Source organism: Limulus polyphemus, unplaced genomic scaffold (assembly GCF_000517525.1).
Source record: "Limulus polyphemus unplaced genomic scaffold, Limulus_polyphemus-2.1.2 Scaffold107, whole genome shotgun sequence".
Lineage (NCBI taxonomy): Eukaryota > Metazoa > Arthropoda > Merostomata > Xiphosura > Limulidae > Limulus > Limulus polyphemus.
Window position 1 is genome coordinate 882,915 of NW_013665717.1, and position 7,440 is coordinate 890,354.

Here is a 7,440-nt window from a genome sequence, read left to right on the forward strand (position 1 = left end):
CACTCTCTAAATGAAATAATGTATGGAGTTTCTCGTTTAAATATCTCGTGCATACTGTACAAGACCGAATATGTTCTCTTAAAAAAACGAACACCGGAATTTTTTTTAATATACCAATAGGGACCACAAGAAAGCAACACCACATGTTTCAAACAACAGTTCTTGTTTTATAATAGTCAACTTGCTCTTGGAACAATAATCCGAAGCCGTGAGAAGAAATTAAAAGCGGCAAGACCTTTCCACACATTCATCGCAATCCCCAACCTATAGCTGTCTTTTTGTGTGTGTGTGTGTAGGGAAAACTTATGATACACATATCTCTGTATAAATAATTATTTCCACTTTCAATTATAGTTCTTAATGCATGAAAATACCCTACAACGTAGTTTTTAATATAAAAAAAGAGGATCAAATGTTTCAAGCAAAATGTCTTGTTTTGTAGCAGTCAATTTGTTCTTGGCACAACAAGATGAAGCATTGAGGAGAAATTTAAAAAGCGGGAGATGATTATTGCTTTCAACACATTCACCTCAATCCCCAGTCTATAGTGATCTTCTCTTATTTCGTGCATAGAAAAACGTATGGTAGAAATATCTCTGAATAAATAATAGTTTCCCGTTTCAATGACAGCATTGAAATCCTTAATGCAGAAAAAAAAATACACGGCAACTGAACTAAGATAAATATTTGATAACGTTTGTACCTAACAAAAACTTTCTGCACTTACCATTGACATTGGTAGTCTCCAACGTTTACACGTTGACTTCGAACAACGCTGGCTTCACATGCACATCAAATTGTGAGCCTCCGCTCCCCACGCGATGCTCAGGGATTCTGGTCAATTCAGAATTTGTGATCACTATCACCCTTCACGCACTCGTCTGTACGTGCGTATCTACTTGTATTCCGTCACTAGGTGATAAGTCATTCAAACACATTCCTTTTCACTAGGATTGCTGTCAGGCACAACTCCGGCGAACTTTACCTGTACTCAGAGTAATGGGACTAGACTCTTAGAACACTAACCTCTTAAGAAACCAACGTTTCGTATTATTCGGTTAAGAGAAAGGAATTTATGTAACCTTCCAAACGCAAACTCTACTATTCTACCTTTCTTTACAAAGTGCCTCCTTTTATATACGTAATTACTCTTAAACGGAAAGAGGGGAATGCAAGGGAAGTGTTATTGTTGCAAATATAAGATAATCAACCCTTGCTTATTTGTTATCGTATAGCTTTCGGGTTCACGATTGATATGATCAAATGGTAATAATCTTCATTTTTGGTAGTTGATGATACAGAGATTTAAACTATTGGAAAACATATGAAAAACAAGTTAGCCAATAACTTCTTACTTGGAATTTCTTTTTACTAATCAAGACATGATAAAAATCTCGTGTTTTGTGTTTTTAATATGTGTTTTAAAGGTTCAGACATAGCCACCCCTAATTGAGAACTGCTGAACAGAGCGAGAGAAATGATTCAACAGTACCCATCGCTTATACGGTTACTGTTACAGAATGTGAGGGCCGTGTTTGTTCAACAGTATTGCGAACTCAATCTCCAGTTTTCCAACTGATCTCTTACTTCAAAAAATCGATCTTTTAAGTCGCTTTCTTCCGCTATTTCTATGTTCCCCCCCCTCTCTCTTTCCCTCTAATAGTGCAGCTTCGATATGATTAATATATACATTGACTGCACACAGATTCATAAATCTATGAACGCACTATGAAAACACGTCATAATACAGAGCAAAGGCTAAAAATTGTATCAAAGACACAATATTTAAACACTTCTATTCGAGGTTGTTATTCCAATAACGAATTGATAGAAATTAATACAAATGAATGATATCACAGCTCATGCTACAAAAAGGATAATAAAACAAGTATAGACAAATAACATTTACTGCAGTTACTTATACTGATTTATTCTATATAACTTTGTGATACCTGAAGTTTCCCTCACTTTAACTTTCGAGGTGGAAATGAGAAGAAATATTATGTAACTTTAAACAATTATAACATAATGAAAACTCCTACCTACAACCTCTATTAACCCTAACATAATCAAATAACCCCTACCTACAACCTCCGTTAACACTAAAATAATCTAACAACTTATACTTATAACTTTCATCGATTCTAACATGATAAAAAAAATCTTGCCTTTCATTTCCAGTAATCGTAAGATGATAACAAAAATGCTGCACAATCAAGCAAGTTTCAAAGCCAACTCTTTCGTTATCAAATAAATGACACTTTTTTTTTTTTTGGAGGAGGGGGAGTAATACTATATTCTTGTGCCTTTTAAAATTTTCCAGTAGATATGAGGTGTTTCATCAAGGTTAACAAAATCAATACCTATATATTTGGTTCACGACGAAATCCCGATCCAAAGGACACAATATTGTGATGAAGGAAGCTTTGAATGTTCGCTATGGAGCGCGGAAAAATTCGCCCAGCAACATCATTGAAACCACACCCGAAACCGATCAGAAGCAAGAACTCTTTTATCAGCAAAATAAAGGATGTGGTTAAAAAATACCCCTCCAACCCAAAAAGACATTACAATGAATCTGGGCATGTCTCTGGGTGTCACTAACAAGACAGAAAACAAGAATTAGAAGTTGACGAAGGCACACAAGCTAGACGTTCTCAGACACATCTAAAATGAACAACTGATTTTACGAGAAAGATGGCAAAAAAAAACAACAACAACAACAAAAAACTCGAATCATAAAAGTCCCATTCTATCATATATTTGTGAAACCTTCCAATGCATCTTCAATGGGTTATTGTGTTTTCGGTTTGTTAAACGTGGTGTTGGAAGTAGAGTCTAAGAACAATGGAGAAGAGTCTGTTGAAAGTTTGGCAAGTGTCGAAACATGTCGATTATAATGGTGACTGTAGATCAGTCCTAAATAAAAGATGTTGATTGTGTAAACAACAAGAAGTTATTTTTTAACTGTAGTATTTATTTACTGAAGTTATATTCTAACCCCTTCAGTACACAATACTTGAGAAAATATATGTTTCTATGTTTGAAATTTTATTTAAATTTTCGAGCTTTTACAAAAAAAAAATACAACTTCGATTACTTACCCATGCTGGACTTTGTAATCAACGAATTTGGTTTTATCAAGCTGAGTTCCTATTGTACAGACAAGACTTCATAACAACTACGTATACCTCAGTAGTCCTTTCTTGCTCCGTATTTTATTGTCTTAGATATAGATTCAATGCCTGACTTGTGCACTGAAACGTATAATATTTTTATGTGTATTTACCTTAAATCAGCATGTGTATGTTGAGTGTGAGGGTTTACAACACTAAAAATCTGGTTTTGATACCCGTGTTAGACACAGCACAGATAATCCATTGTGTAGCTATGTACTTAACAACAAACAAACAATAACTGTATTGAAATTTATTCTGGCCGTTGTTTGTAAAGAAGTGCGTTTGCATGTTCGAAGAATAACTTTTAATATCATATAGCTTTAAGCATGAATTATACACATTATGGATATGTCATCCGGACTCAAACACTTGCGATAAAAATCACGCTCTACTTCTAACATGTTTTCTAATACCATATTTAAACTAAACCATTTTAGTTCTATCTTTTGTCTGCCACAAGCAACAACTCAGGAACCTCTTTATTCAATCCGCCATGCGCTCATTAAAGATGATATTGAAACATTTGTAGTCTGGAGTGTTTTTTTTTTTTTTACGAATATTAAATCTGTTAGTTCCATTGCTTTGTCAGCTTTCGGTGTTTAGCTATATAATATTAAAAGGGTGGCAGTTACTTTAAAAGATTTTATAGACAAGTTAGCTATAGTTAAGTATTTTCAATAAATGATCGACCTTTATGGCGGTTGATACATAATTCTTCATTCCGTTCCACGTTTTGTTTATTTCATTTCCCCAAAGATTATTGAAATTAAATGCCGTTTAAGATAATTTTTGCAAATAATAATAATATAAAGTGCCTAAAGAGCACAGATAGTCCATTGTGTAGCTTTGTACTTAACTACAAACAGTTCTAATATTTTACTAATTTATAGGATTCTTATTTATCTTTATAGTATGTAATTCATTGTAGTGAAGGTTTGTAATTTTCAATACATTATGTATTTGGTATCGCATGGAATATGCATTTAATAGACGTAGAAAGTGAAAAACGGTTTAAAATGTTCAAACCTGCTGATTCTTAACCTAATCAGCGACCAGTTAATTACTTTTACTAAACTAATATCGTGGGATTTTGTTTATAAACGAAGATAGTCTTTGGTGTAGGTTTGCGCAAAAATTATGAAAAACAAACGTACAAACAAACTCGTTAAAACCATACAGGAATATCCCTGACAGGACTGCTTTATGATTGTCTCTGTTTCTTTACCTTCCGTTAAAACCATACAGGAATATTCCTGACAGGACTGCTTTATGATTGTCTCTGTTTCTTTACCTTCCGTTAAAACCATACAGGAATATCCCTGACAGGACTGCGTTATGATTGTCTCTGTTTCTTTATCTTCCGTTAAAACCATACAGGAATATCCCCGACAGAACTGCGTTATGATTGTCTCTGTTTCCTTACCTTCCGTTAAAACCATACAGGAATATCCTTGACAGGACTGCGTTATGATTGTTTCTGTTTCTTTACTTTCCGTTAAAACCATACAAGTGATCTGTTCTTAAAGCATTATTATAAATATTCATATATTAATGTATCATGTAAATGTTACATTTTAGGTATATAGTAACATAAAAGATTAACGTTTATATAATATTATATATATAAAAATTCATTAGAGAATATCTATTGTATATTCTGAATATTTATAATTTAATAATATCCATGTCATGTAAAAGATGCGAAAAGCATTTTTAGTATAAAAATGTTATTTTATTTTAGATATATATATATACACCTGAAACAGGTTTCTTGCAAATTGATAAAAAAAATTATTTAACGTAATGATTGGTAATCATAACGCAGTCTAGTCAAGAATATTAGTGTATTGTTTATTTGTTGCTGTTCAACAGAAAGCTACAGCATGGGCTATCTGTGCTTTTCTCACCACGGGTATCAAAACCCGCTTTTAGTTTTTAAGCCGTCAGATATATTACTGTAAGAGATATTTCGTGGTGTCTAACTTATCAGAGCGGAGATTTAACACACTTCGATGATAACAAAAGCTTGTCGAAACGTTGCACATTTGCTGTTATGTTAAACTTATATTAAAGTTTCTCTTCATTACCCATTCAAGCCGTCTCCAACCATTATTACACCTCGAATTAAGAAAACTTGAAAACAGATCTGACTTGCTCTACAAAAAAAAAAAAAACCAAAATTATCGGTATTGGTTTATTAATAATAAAGTTATTATATCAATGTAAGCATGAAGTGGTGTAAACTATTTTATGAACACGATATTCAAAAAAGAGAGAAAATGTGTAAGAATTCTATGATATTACAGCTAAATAATAAACTACGTCAAGATAGTCTTAATATTGACAACAGATCCATATATTAGGTTTGTGAAAGTTTAAACAGAAGATCAGTAACTTAAAGTGAATAAGTGAGATGCAAACATACAATAAATTCACACTTAAATTTATGTGTTTGTTTTTAAGAACAAGGCTACACAGTAGAATATATGTGCTGTTACCACAGCACAAATCGAAACCCGAAATTTACCGTTATAAGTCCCTAACACTTAAAACAGCACTTCGCTATTCCAAAGGACAAGTTTTTATACTGGATGGTTTACAGAAAAATTCTGTTCCGGCTGATCAAGCAAAGGAATTCACTAATATCGATCTTCTTAAACAAAATTTTTTTCGAATTGTCTCTGCCAACAAAGTACAAAATTGTCAAGAAATCTCAAACAATTAGTGAAAAACACAAAAAAGAAAATAACTTTTCTTCGTATGTAATGGAATTGAAAATGAAGCTGTCAATCTGAAAAAACAAAAAAAACACTTGACACCATACGTGGGTTCAGGAATAGCCGTCTCTAATTTTGAACTACAGAATATAAGAAGGGCAGATTGACAGTACGCCTCCTATCCGGCACAAAGGTTTCGTCCAGTCTTTCGAACCGAATAGCAGGACTGACTGTTACAACTGAAAGTGTGAAGCATGTTTAACGGAATTGCAGCTCGGTTGTTGATGAAAAACAGAGAGATAAAAGAAATGATGTTCTTATACATGCTTTTCGCAGTAACATCCAACTGCAAAACTCACTTCACTGTGTTAGACAAGAGAGCGTTTTTCTCTTCCATTCAAACTTATGCTGCTTTGGAAACATGGTCATAGTACATCTGTATACAGACGGGCCTGGCATAGGCTGCTGGTTAAAGCACTCGACTCGCAATCTGAGGGTCGCGAGTTCGAATCTCTTTCACTGAACATGCTCGCCCTTTCAACCTTGGGTTCGTTATAATGTGACGGTTAATCCCACTATTCATCGGTAAAAGAGTAGCTCAAGAGTTGGCGGTGGGTGGCGTTGGCTAGCCGCCTTCCCTCTAGTCTTTCACTGCTAATTTACGGACGGCTAGCATAAATAGTCTTCGTGTAGCTTTGCGTGAAATTCTAAACAAACCAAGCATACAGACAAACAACTAGAACAAAGCCAGCTGTAACATTTATATGCTGTAATCCTTAGGATACATACAAGTGTCAAATGTTTCCAAAATATGTTTTCCTGTTTTAACATCTTATTTAGAGCTAGAAACTGTAAATCGACGTGTCCAGGAACAAAGAATTTTAATCCTCTCCCATTTAATAAAACGAACAACACAGAGAAGAGAATTAAAAATAAATAAATAAAAACAGGCAAAGAATAAACTTATCTTTTCCTAATGTATGCGCCAAGACTTACCAGGTGATCAAATAGCGTGAAAACAACAAAAATGTACAGACGGAGATAATAGTTGCCTCCCCATACTGACAGGACTCCACGCTCACTAATATCAAGAACAAAAAAATGTTTAAAACAGAACAGGTATTTAAATTTGTTACTAATCATTGCCCATTAGTCAGATAAAGTCGTGAAAAGCATTTTCTATTTTATCTTTGTGATGAAAAGATATGAAACATAGTTGCAGCTCAACTGTTGCTTATTTGACAGAAAAAAGTTTTACTGAAATAAAGTTCTCATACACATCTGCGAAACTTTATAATTATTAAGTATAGTTCAACTGTATATTGATGATACGATTTCTCAAATGGTGCTATATTCTAGTAATAATATATGCCTAAAATAAAAAGATATGCATATATATGTTTGCAAATTTCCTGTTTTACCATAATTCTGCCTTTAGCCGTAGGACCAAGTACACATGTGACTGACTTGTTTAAAGCTATCTTATAACAGTATCTTTAGTGCAGGGACAATTAATGTACCACTTCAATACTTCCCTGTTGACA

At 33.7% G+C, this 7,440-nt stretch overlaps 1 protein-coding gene across 1 annotated transcript in view; it reads right to left on the reverse strand.

The window, feature by feature from the left end:
* The window catches only part of LOC106470779 (innexin unc-9-like), a 47,617-nt gene extending 46,819 nt beyond the window's left edge, over positions 1–798 (reverse strand). The window contains exon 1 of the mRNA XM_022400334.1: positions 728–798. The gene's annotated coding sequence lies outside the window, so the exon portion shown is untranslated. The remainder of the gene's footprint in view (positions 1–727) is intronic.
* Between the last annotated feature and the right edge of the window lie 6,642 nt (positions 799–7,440).